This window comes from Physeter macrocephalus, chromosome 21 (genome assembly GCF_002837175.3).
Source record: "Physeter macrocephalus isolate SW-GA chromosome 21, ASM283717v5, whole genome shotgun sequence".
Taxonomy (NCBI): domain Eukaryota; kingdom Metazoa; phylum Chordata; class Mammalia; order Artiodactyla; family Physeteridae; genus Physeter; species Physeter macrocephalus.
In genome coordinates this window covers 25279725-25291671 of record NC_041234.1, presented here as the reverse complement: position 1 = coordinate 25291671, position 11947 = coordinate 25279725, and the positions used below count along the sequence as shown (strand labels likewise).

At 41.2% G+C, this 11947-nt stretch overlaps 1 pseudogene; it reads right to left on the bottom strand.

Moving 5' to 3' along the window:
- Positions 1 to 768: 768 nt before the first annotated feature.
- Positions 769 to 2353, bottom strand: LOC102978305 (BTB/POZ domain-containing protein 3-like; annotated as a pseudogene).
- Between the last annotated feature and the right edge of the window lie 9594 nt (positions 2354 to 11947).

The following is an 11947-nucleotide window of genomic DNA, read 5'->3' as shown; positions in this document are numbered from 1 at the left end:
ATTTTTTTCTAATGACAATAAAATTTTATAATTTAGTCACTTCTAAAAGAAGTCTCTGTACTGCAATATTTTGTCTTCTAAACTAAAAGAATATAAATCTGTTTGTAGCAAAAGTCATGACCTAAAACTTGCAATTTCTTACTTGCTTACTTTACATTGACACTTTGCAGTTTAAAATTTAACAATCTTACGAATTTAGGATTTAAGAAAAAGCAATGCCCCAAAGTAAAATATTTAAAAGGAAATAAAATAAGAAGGTAAACATGACTACTGTCTCCTTTCTAAATTATTACTTATTATCAAGCAAAACGTCTTTCAAAATTGTACAATGAGGTTTATCATTTTGGGGGGAGGGAGGGGTTCTGTTTAAAAATAATTCTTGTTATTGTTATTTTAGACTATTTATTCCTACTTAAAATAAAGCCCAAAAGAGAATTTGAAGTGATCCAAAAATTTTCCTAAGAGGGACAAAACTGGGACGTCAGCGGGGCAGTTGGAAAAGAACTCAAAATCTCCCCAGATGTATAAAGGCAACTCTAAGAACCACAAGCCTTGATGAGAACTTGGCTCTTTTAGGCATATAGTTAAAAGCTGAATGCTGCATTTTTGCCTGTACATAATTAAAAGGTTGAAAGAAATTAGAACCTGCCTACAGCTCCATTCGTTACAAATTACCTGTGCTGATCGCATATCTGCAGGTGAGCTAAGCATCAAGCAAGTAGGAGCGTGGTGTGCACCTCAGAGCCCACACTGCTCTGGGAAGCGTGCTCAAGAGTAGAATATAAATTCGGGGATCTGCCCCCCCTGCACCCCGGTGCCGTTGACGGTGACTTTGCCACACTGAACTTCCGTCATGCCTTCCTGTCCAAAGTAGCTGAGCTCACTGCCATCCAGGATCACACACGCCGTGTAGAAGGTGTCCTGCTTAGTCTGCACCGGGTACTCAAACCACATGGGGAAGGTGTTGCTGGAGCCGTCTGAGAAGTACTTGCTCAAGTTCTGCCCCAGGACGACGCCCTGCCGCTTGAGTTCGATCTTGGCGATGTACTCGGCCGAGCCGCAGCTGGAGCCGTGCAGCCCGAAGCCCGCGATGAACACCCTCTTGTTGACGGCGAACTGGATGCTGTCGCAGCGGCCCCGGTAGCGCCACTGGTTGCTCCGGTAGGCGCACAACTGGAAACGGTGGCAGCGCTGGGGGACGAGCGAGGCCCTTGCGGGCTTTGCAGCTCGGGCTTTTTGGCCGCGGTGTACCAGAGGAAGATGTCGTTGGTCTCGTTCAGAGTTAAGACTCCGGACTGCGCAGCACCGTTTGCAAAATCGTCCAGGGCCATGGTCGGGATGCGGATCAAGTAAAGCGCCTTCCCGAGGACTCTGCGCTTGTTTTCAATGCTCAAAGCCAGATCTTGTCGCTGGCATTCCACTTCAGCCCAGCTGAGAGCTGCCTCGAAAAACCACAATTTCTTTGGCATTCAGTTTCCCTGCGGAGGATACTTTCTAGTGTCTGGAAGTCAATATCGCAGAACCCCTCAGACTTGAGATTGAGCTCGGCCTGGGCGTCCATCACCTCCCAGCACCGCTGGGTCAGGCCCGGCTCCTCAAACAGGCAGCTCTGGGACAGGAGGACACAGGCGTTCTTGGCACTCAGGCTGGTCTCCAGGAGATTGACGCAGGCCTGGGCAAGGTGAGGGACGATGTACTTTTTGGCAGCATAAAGAGTGTCCAAGACTGTGACAGTAGCCAAGTCCATTTCATCACAATAGATGTATTTCAGCATAGCGAGAAAAGCAGCAGGGTCGACATCTGGTATACGGATCTCACCTTTGTCTTCAGCACGTTCTCCATAAAACACTGCATGGAACACGGAGCTCCCAACAGCTAAAACATATTTGTGTCCTGGCAACCACTGAGTCCCACCTGGTGGCCCAACCACAAAATGTACATCTGCCATCAAATCATTATTGAACATCACCACATTTCTCTCTCTAATGGTGGGATAAAGACCCTGCCAATTCGGGGCTGGAACAAGGTTGTTGTTACTGAGATTCTGCTGGTGGTACTGACTGACAGTGGTGCTGCTGGAGTTGCCTGGTTTTCTTCGGCGGCATATATCAGCAGCCATCTTCTTCTTTTTAGTCTTCAAGGTAATTACTTCATAACAAACTGGAGGCAACTTGCTGCTGCTGCTGCTGCTGCTACTAATGGGATTGTTTTTCTTCGAGCTTTTCTTGGACCTGTTCTTTACCGTCTCGCTCGCGGTCCTTGTCGCCTCAGGCAGCGCCCGCCATCTGCGCTGCTTACCGCTTGCTGCCTCGGCCCGGTGCCCACTCCTCAGGCCCTGTCCCGGGCACTCTGGGATCCAGCACCTGGCGGGGCTCGGCGGGCACCCGCACGCTGCATTCCTTTTTTTTTTTTTTTAAAGATTTTTTTTTGAGGTGGACCATTTTTTAAAGTCTTTACTTGTTACAATATTGCTTCTGTTTTATGTTTTGGTTAATTGGCCACGAGGCATGTAGGATCTTAGCTCCCCGGCCAGGGATCGAACCCACATCCCCTGCATTGGAAGGTGAAGTCTTAACCACTGGACCTCCAGGGAAGTCTCATGAATTGCATTCTTAAAATTACATCTTCTAATTGGCTGTTGCTGATGTATTAGAATATTGTTGATTTTTAAATTTTATTTTTATCCACTAAACTTGTTGCAATTTCTTAATAGTTCTAATAGCTTTCTGAGTCTCTTGAATTTTCTATGTAAACAATTATACTTTCTGAAAATAATGACAATTTAACTTCCTCCTTTTGATTCTTAAAACCACCCTTGTCTGCTGCATTGCTTACAACCTCTAATACCACGTTAACTCCAGTGGAAACAGTCTTATCTAGTTAATTTAAAGGAACACATATATCACTAGTTAGTATGATATTCGCTGTAGTTGTTTGAACTTGCATTCAGAGATTGCCTTTCTTCCAGATTACTCATTGTGAATGGCCTTCAAGATGGATAGTCAGAAGCTCTAATCAGCAGCAAAACTGTCCCTGGAGCACCGCTCTGGGAAACAGAGGCAGTGAAGTGACTTCCTAGAGGAGTGTCCTAGCCAGTCTCCGGCAGAGGCAGTGTGGAGTCATTCTTTTACTGTGCTTGCCTCAATCTCCTACATCTGAAATGCATTCTTTACTCATTTGCCCCATTTTTGCATTGTTTTGAAATTTTAACTTAGTGCATTTACTTTTTTCTTTCCAAGTTGATTATAAGATCCTTGAGGATAAGGGCTAAACAGTGCCTTTCTTTTATCTCATATAAACTCTTTAGAATATAAGTTCTATGAGGGCAGAGACTTTGCTGGTGTTGTTGCTACTGTTTCCAGTGGCTAGCACAGTGCCGAGTACTGTAAGCACTAAATATTTGCCAATAAATGAGTCAGCCTCACATTCCTTCAACCCCTGCAGGCTTCAGTCCATGTTTGGCAATTTGCTGTGTGTACCGAATGCATTCAAAAATGGTAGTGGAATGAATGAGCCCTTCCAGGCCCTAGTCTTTCATTTTCATTCCACCATTCTTTCACCTGGACATCTCCATTTCTAAACAGTTTAAGCAAAGCTTGATGTTGATGTATTTGTCAATGCCAGGAAAAAAATGTTTGACAAGTGTGCAATCTAACTTCATGAATTTCAAAACAGATGACACCCATTTTGATAAATGCATATGATTCTGCAGCTGATGAAAAAGAAAAATGAAAATGGGCCAAATTACACTTTGGCACCCAAGAAAATAATCAATCTTTCATCACGCTAATGGTCTGTCATGAGACCGTAAAACCACATGAAGACAGGAAACAGGAAAGTCCTCACACCAGATTTCCAAGGGAGTCAACATAATTTGGTTAACAAGACACACTTATCTGTGAATGAATTACAGCTAAGTGTGAACCTGGCAGTTCAATGATAAAATATGTCAAAGCTTTCCAGAAATGATTACCACCATAGCATTGAATAAGGTTACCATGGGCAGAACAGACTAATTGGTAGAGCTAGGTCTATTTTTAAATGTCAAACAACATCTTGCTACTCTTAAGAGCACTGCTCTATGCCCCTTAACTGGGGATACTAACTACCTACAGGTTTCTCACTCCCATCATAACGGTCTACCCACGTTTGTTTTGTTTTTTGTTTTGTGTTTTTTTGTGGTAGGCGGGCCTCTCACCGTTGTGGCCTCTCCCGTTGCGGAGCACAGGCTCCAGACGCACAGGCTCAGCGGCCATGGCTCACGGGCCCAGCCGCTCTGCGGCATGTGGGATCTTCCTGGACCGGGGCACGAACCCATGTCCCCTGCATCGGCAGGCGGATTCTCAACCACTGCGCCACCAGGGAAGCCCCCCACGTTTGTTTTTTAAACCACATAGCTGGGGAGACATACACAGAAATCTGATAATCAAGTCCTGGTCCTGCCTCCTAAGGGGTGGCAGTAACATAGGGTGGTAAAGGAGAGAGCTCTTGTTGCCACGCCCTCATTTGTCACTGCCACGTTCAAGCTCTTTCCCTGCCCTTCAAGTGCTCTCTTTAAGCTGCATGAACTCAGTTACCTGTTCACCTGTCCCTTTATTTGAAGACAGAAAACCTCCCTGATGCCATTACAGCCTTCATGAACAATTGTATGTTCTGAATCTGTAAGGTCACTCACTCATCATCCTCCCATGATCCCTTTACTGACTTTAGCTGTCATCCTCCCTCCCTAAACATACTTGCATGGACATATAAGTGATATCATACAGTATTTGTCTTTCTCTGTCTGACATATTTCATCAAGCATAATATTTCCTAAATCCATCCACGTTGCTGCAAATGACAGAACTTCATTCTTTTTTAGGGATGAGTAATATTCCATTGTGTGTGTGTGTGTATATGTATATATACATGTATATATGTTTGTGTATATATATATATATATATAAAATATATTTATCCATTCATCCTGAATTCTTTCCAAAGTGCTTTTCCATAAAAATCTTATTGAATCCCTGAAAAGTCCTGTAGGATAAACCTGGCATATTATTACCATCTTATAGATGAAGAAACTGAGGCATGGAAAGGGTCAAGAGCCTTCAGTGAGATATCGCTCTAGCAAGAATATGGAAGTCACTTCACCCAGCCACTGTATGAAGCTCCTCCCGGATAAAAGGATGAAATTTAGATCTAAAACTTAGGCACAGAAATACTCTATAAATCAACAATAGGCTGGCATCTTTCAGAATAAAAATTCAAGACAGTGAATCTTCGATGATGAAGATAGCTTTAATAAGGAAAGTAGAGATAGGAAGCACAAAAAGAAAAAAAAAAACCTGCCAAAAACGATCTTCAGTGAACACTAGATCTGGGGTTGTGCAAATATATTAAGGCTGTTTAACATTAGTCATTGACAATTTCCTTTAGCTTTCATGATTGGTGGAAATAAATATATGCTCTCTCTAAAGCTCAAGCCTCCAAGGAAATACCTAGTGCTGGTAAACAAGTTCTGTAACATCACGTGCTCTCTGAAAAGCAATGACTCTCAAACTTTAGAACATTCCAAGAGCCAAGTTAAGGAAATGGCAACTTATTTAGTGACTTTAATAAAACATGAAGAGGCCTGAAGGAAGCAAGCATAATATGGTGGGAAGTTTTCACTAGATAACACCTATTTGCAACTGTCATCTGATCTGGGTAGAACTGACAATACCACCAGATTTGTCATTGATTTGGTTGGGTGGGCTATACCTCCATTTGGAGACACTGGAATACTTATAAATTAGTTTTCTTCCCGAGTATCTACCACAGATAATGTTTACTCTGCCTTTACTTATTAGGGTCTATCTGAAAGAATCTCAAAGCCATTATTCAATGATGCCCTGTTTTATATACGTCTGTAGATGCACAGGAATGTCTGGTCATCTATTTGGTACATTTGTAGAATGCTTATTGTGTGCAGACACTGCTTCCGGCATTTGATTTGAAACACAAGAACTATTTTAACTACTCCATTGTAAAAATGAAATGGCTTAGCACATGGAGTGTTAAAAAAATGTGAACTAAATATTGGGTGAAGCATTAGCTGGAAGGAGAATGTGATAATCCAAGTTGGAATAGACCAAAATCAACTATGTACCAAAAATAAAAAATAACCTATGCTTTTCTTAAACAGCAGGCACTCCTCTAATTTATATTCCAGCTAACAATTGCTTTTCCAATAATAAAGCATCTGTTACCTAACTCTTTGTTTCCTTGTTTACCCACCTCCCCCTTCTCCAGCACTGAATTAATCTCACAACTCACTTTTCCTCTTCTGATAAAATAAATCAAAACAAGGAAATAGAGACAATTTCAAACAATGGTCCTTCATCAGTTATTCAATGCAAGTACACATTGCTCATACCAGCCACTTCCTAATTGTCACTGACAAAATTCACCAATGTCTTCCATCACACCATTTAAGTCACATTATTGGTAGGACAAAACGTTGCCTCTTTTATCACAGGCAAAAGTGCAGCTGTCAACTCTCCACCTTCCAACGTGAAATTCTAACACCTTCCCCTCTCTCTAGCTCCATTACTTCTGATCTCAGGGGAAGAGGTGTCCCTCCTTATGGTCAACACTTATGTTGCCAGCTGGGCTTGGGCCCCTCCTCTTCTACTCTGCCAATCCATTTATTCCTTAACCCACTATTTTCTATCTCCACTGTTGATGTGCCACAGAAAAAACTCTGGATCCTTTCTGGTAGAGTCTTAATTATCCAATATATGGGATTTAAAACTCCTGAGCCTTCCTTACTAAGAATTTCTCTTTCCTTGGTTTCCATAAGGTACAATCTCCTGACCTACCACTCTGCCACTCACCCTCAGTCACTGTCACTAACTTTTCCTCACTTACTTTTCTGCTCAGAAAAGTAACACGTGCACATTGCAGAAAAATTTGAAACTACATTCAAAAGAGTAAAATAAAATTTTATAAATATAAATAATCTGAGCATTGTAGAGTAGTTCCTTCTAGGCCATATATATTTTCATAATGAAATTCTAATTGTGCTGTGTTCATTATCTTGATTGTGGTGATGGTTTTACAGGCATATACATATGTCAAAATGTATCAAATTGCATACTTTAATGCATGCAGTTTATTGTATGTCAGTCATACCCCAACTAAGCTGTTTTTAAAATGTAAACAATAGAACTGCTGAACAACCATTGACAGGAAGATGCTGGAACCCACCAAAAAAGATACCCCACATCCAAAGACAAAGGAGAAGCTGCAATGAGATGGTAGGAGGGGTGTGATCACAATAAAATCAAATCCCATAAACGCTGGGTGGGTGACTCACAAACTGGAGAACACTGATACCACAGAAGTCCACCCACTGAAGTGAACGTTCTGAGCCCCACATTAGGCTTCCCAACCTGGGGGTCCAGCAACGGGAGGAGGAATTCCTAGAGAATCAGACTTTGAAGGCTAGCGGGATTTGATTGCAGGACTTTGACAGGACTGGGGAAACAGAGACTGAACTCTTGGAGGGCACACACAAAGTCTTGTGTGCACCAGGACCCAGGGGGAAGGAGCAGTGACCCCACAGGAGACTGAACCAGACCTACCTGCTAGTGTTGGAGGGTCTCCTGCAGAGGCGGGGGGTGGCTGTACCTCACCATGGAGACAAGGATACTGGCAGCAGCAGTTCTGGGAAGTACTCACTGGCGTGAGCCCTCCCATAAGCCACCATTAGCACCACCATACAGCCTGTAGGCTCCAGTCACCTCAGGCCAAACAACTAACAGGGAGGGAACACAGCCCCATCCATCAGCAGACAAGCAGTTTAAAGTTTTACTGAGCCCTGCCCAGCAGAGCAAGACCCAGCTCTACCCACCATCAGTCCCTCCCATCAGGAAGCTTGCACAAGCCTCTTAGATAGCCTCATCCACCAGAGGGCAGACAGCAGAAGCAAGAAGAACTACAATCCTACAGCCTGCGGAACAAAAACCACAATCACAGAAAGTTAGACAAAATGAAAAGGCAGAGGATTACATCCCAGATGAAGGAACAAGATAAAACCCCAGAAAAACAACTAAATGAAATGGAGATAAGCAACCTTACAGAACAAGAATTCAGAATAATGATAGTGAAGATAATCCAGGACCTCGGAAAAAGAATGGAGGCAAAGATCGAGAAGATGCAAGAAATGTTTAACAAAGACCTAGGAGAACTAAAGAGCAAACAAACAGAGATGAACACTACAGTACAGAAATAAAAAATACACTAGAAGGAATCAATAGCAGAATAACTGAGGCAGAAGAACAGATAAGTAACCTGGAAGACAGAATGGTGGAAATCACTGCTGCAAAACAGAATAAAGAAAAAAGAATGAAAAGAAATGAAGACAGCCTAAGAGACCTCTGGGACAACACTAAATGCACCAACATTTGCATTATAGGGGTCCCAGAAGGAGAAGCGAGAGAAAGGACCCGAGAAAATATTTGAAGAGATAATAGCTGAAAACTTCCCTAACATGGGAAAGGAAACAGTCAACCAAGTCCAGGAAGCACAGAAAGTCCCAGGTAGGATAAACCCAAGGAGGAACATGCCAAGACACACAGTAAGCAAACTGATAAAAATTAAAGACAAAGAAAAAATATTAAAAGCAACAAGAGAAAAATGACAAATAACATACAAGGGAACTCCCATTAGGCTATCAGCTGATTTCTCAGCAGAAACTCTGCAAGCCAGAAGGCAGTGGCACAGTATATTTAAAGTGATGAAAGGGAAGAACCTACAACCAAAAATACTCTACCCAGCAAGGCTCTCATTCAGATTTGACAGATAAATGAAAAGCTTTACAGACAAGCAAAAGCTAAGAGAATTCAGCACCACCAGACCAGCTTTGCAATAAATGCTAAAAGAACTCTTCTGGGCGGGGGAAAGAGACTAGCACCTTAAAAAACAAAACAAAAAAAACCACTTGTACATATATAGACTGCTATATCAAAACCTCATGGGAACAGCAAACCCAAAAACTACAATAGATACACACACGAGAAAAGAAAAAGCAACCCAAACACAACATTAAAGATGGTCATCAAACCACAAGAGAAGAGAACAAAAGAGGAAGGAAGGGAAGAAAAAAGACCTACAAAAACAAACCCAAAACAATTAAGAAAATGGCAACAGAAATACACATATTGATAGTTACCTTAAATGTAAATGGATTAAATGAGCCAACCAAAAGACATAGACTGGCTGAGTGGATACAAAAACAAGACCCATATATATGCCGTCTAGAAGAGACTCACCTCAGACCTAGGGACACATACAGACTGAAAGTGAGGGGATGGAAGAAGGTATTCCACGCTGATGGAAATCAGAAGAAAGCTGGAGTAGCAATACCCATATCAGACAAAATAGACTTTAAAATAAAGAATGTTATAAGAGACAAAGAAGGATACTACATAATGACCAAGGGTTCAATCCAAGAAGAAGATATAACAATTGTAAATATTTATGCACCCAACATAGGAGCACTTCAATGTATAAGGCAAATACTAACAGTCATAAAGGGAAAAATCGACAGTAACACAATAAAAGTGGGGGACTTTAACACCCCACTTCCATCAATGGACAGATCAACCAAAATGAAAATCAATAAGAAAACACAGGCCTTAAATGACACATTAGAGCAGATGGACTTAATTGATATTTATAGAGCATTCCATCCAAAAACAGCAGAACACACATTCTTCTCAAGTGCACAAGGAACATTCTCCAGGACTGACCACATGCTGGGCCACAAGACGAGCCTCGGTAAATTTAAGAAAATTGAAATCATATCAAGCATCTTTTCCAATCACACCACTATGAGGTTAGAAATAAACTACAAGAGGGACTTCTCTGGTGGTCCAGTGGTTAAGAATCTGCCTTCCAGTGCAGGTGATGCAGGTTCAATCCCTGGCCAGGGAACTAAGATCCCACATGCCATGGAGCACCTAAGCCTGAGCACCACAACTACTGAGCCTGCATGCTGTGGAGCCCACGCGCCACAACTAGAGAGAAGCCCATGCACCGCAACGAAGAGCCTGCGTGCGGCAACAAAAGATCCCGCATACCAAAATGAGGATCCTGCATGTCGCAACTAAGACCCAATGCAGCCAAATTAATTAATTAATTAATTAATTTTTTAAAATAAGAAATAAACTACAAGAAAAAAACTATAAGAACACAAACTCATGGAGGCTAAACAATATGCTACTAAACAACCAATAGAATGGATCACTGAAGAAATCAAAGAGGAAATCAAAACTTACCTAGAGAAAAGTGAAAATGAAAGCACAATGATCCAAAATCTATGGGATGCAGTAAAAGCAGTTCTAAGAGGGAAGTTTATAGCAATACAATCTTACCTCAGAAAACAAGAAAAATCTCAAATAAACAATGTAATCTTACACCTAAAGCAACTAGATAAAGAAGAACAAAGTAGTAGAAGGAAAGAAATCATAAAGATCAGAGCAGAAATAAATGAAATAAAGACAAAGAAAACAATAACAAAGATCAATGAAACTAAAAGCTGGTTCTTTGAAAAGACAAACAAAATGGATAAACCTTTAGCCAGACTCATCAAGAAAAAAAGGGAGAGAACCCAAATCAATGAAATTAGAAATGAAAAAGGAGAAGTCACAACTGACACCACAGAAATACAAAGGAGCATAAGAGACTACTACAAGCAACTGTATGCCAATAAAATGGCCAACCTGGAAGAAATGGACAAATTCTTAGAAAGGTACAGCCTCCCAAGACTGAACCAGGAAGAAATAGAAAATATGAACAGACCAATCACAAGCACTGAAATTGAAACTGTGATTTAAAAATTCCCAACAAACAAAAGTCCAGGACCTGATGGCGTCACAGGCGAATTCTATCAAACATTTAGAGAGGAGCTAACACCTATCCTTCTCAAACTCTTCCAGAAAGTTGCAGAGGAAGGAAAACTCCCAAACTCATTCTATGAAGGCACCATCACCCTGATACCAAAACCAGACAAAGATACCAAAAAAAAAAAGAAAACTACAAGCCAATATCACTGATGAACACAGACACAAAAATCCTCAACAAAATACTAGCAATCCAAATCCAACAATACATTAAAAGAATCATATACCATGATCAAGTGGGATTTATCCCAGGGATGCAAGGATTTTTCAGTATCTGCAAATCAATCAGTGTGATACACCACATCGACAAACTGAAGAATAAAAACCATATGATCATCTCAATAGATGCAGAAAAAGCATTTATGATAAAAACTCTCCAGAAAGTAGGTATAGAGGGAACCTACCACAACATAATAAAGGCCATATATGACAAACCCACAGCTACCATCATACTCAATGGTGAAAAGCTGAAAGCATTTCTTCTAAGATCAGGAACAAGGCAAGGATGTCCACTCTCACCACTTTTATTCAACATAGTTTTGGAAGTCCTAGCTATGGCAATCAGAGAATAAAAAGAAACTAAAAGAATCCAAATTGGAATAGAAGAAGTTAAACTGTCACTGTTTGCAGATGACATGATACTATACACAGAAAATCCTAAAGACGCTACCGGAAAACTACTAGAGCTCATCGATGAATTTGGTAAAGTTGCAAGTTACAAAATTAATACTGAGAAATCTGTTGCACTTCTATATATTAACAACAAAAGATCAGAAAGAGAAATTCAAGAAACAATCCCATTTACCATTGCATCAGAAAGAATAAAATACCTAGGAATAAACCTACCTAAGGAGACAAAAGACCTGTACTCCGAAAGCTATAAGACGCTGATGAAAGAAATCACAGAAGACACAACCAGATCCATGTTCGTAGACTGGAAGAATCAATACTGTCAAAATAACTATACTACCCAAGGCAATCTACAGATTCAATGCAATCCCTATCAAATTACC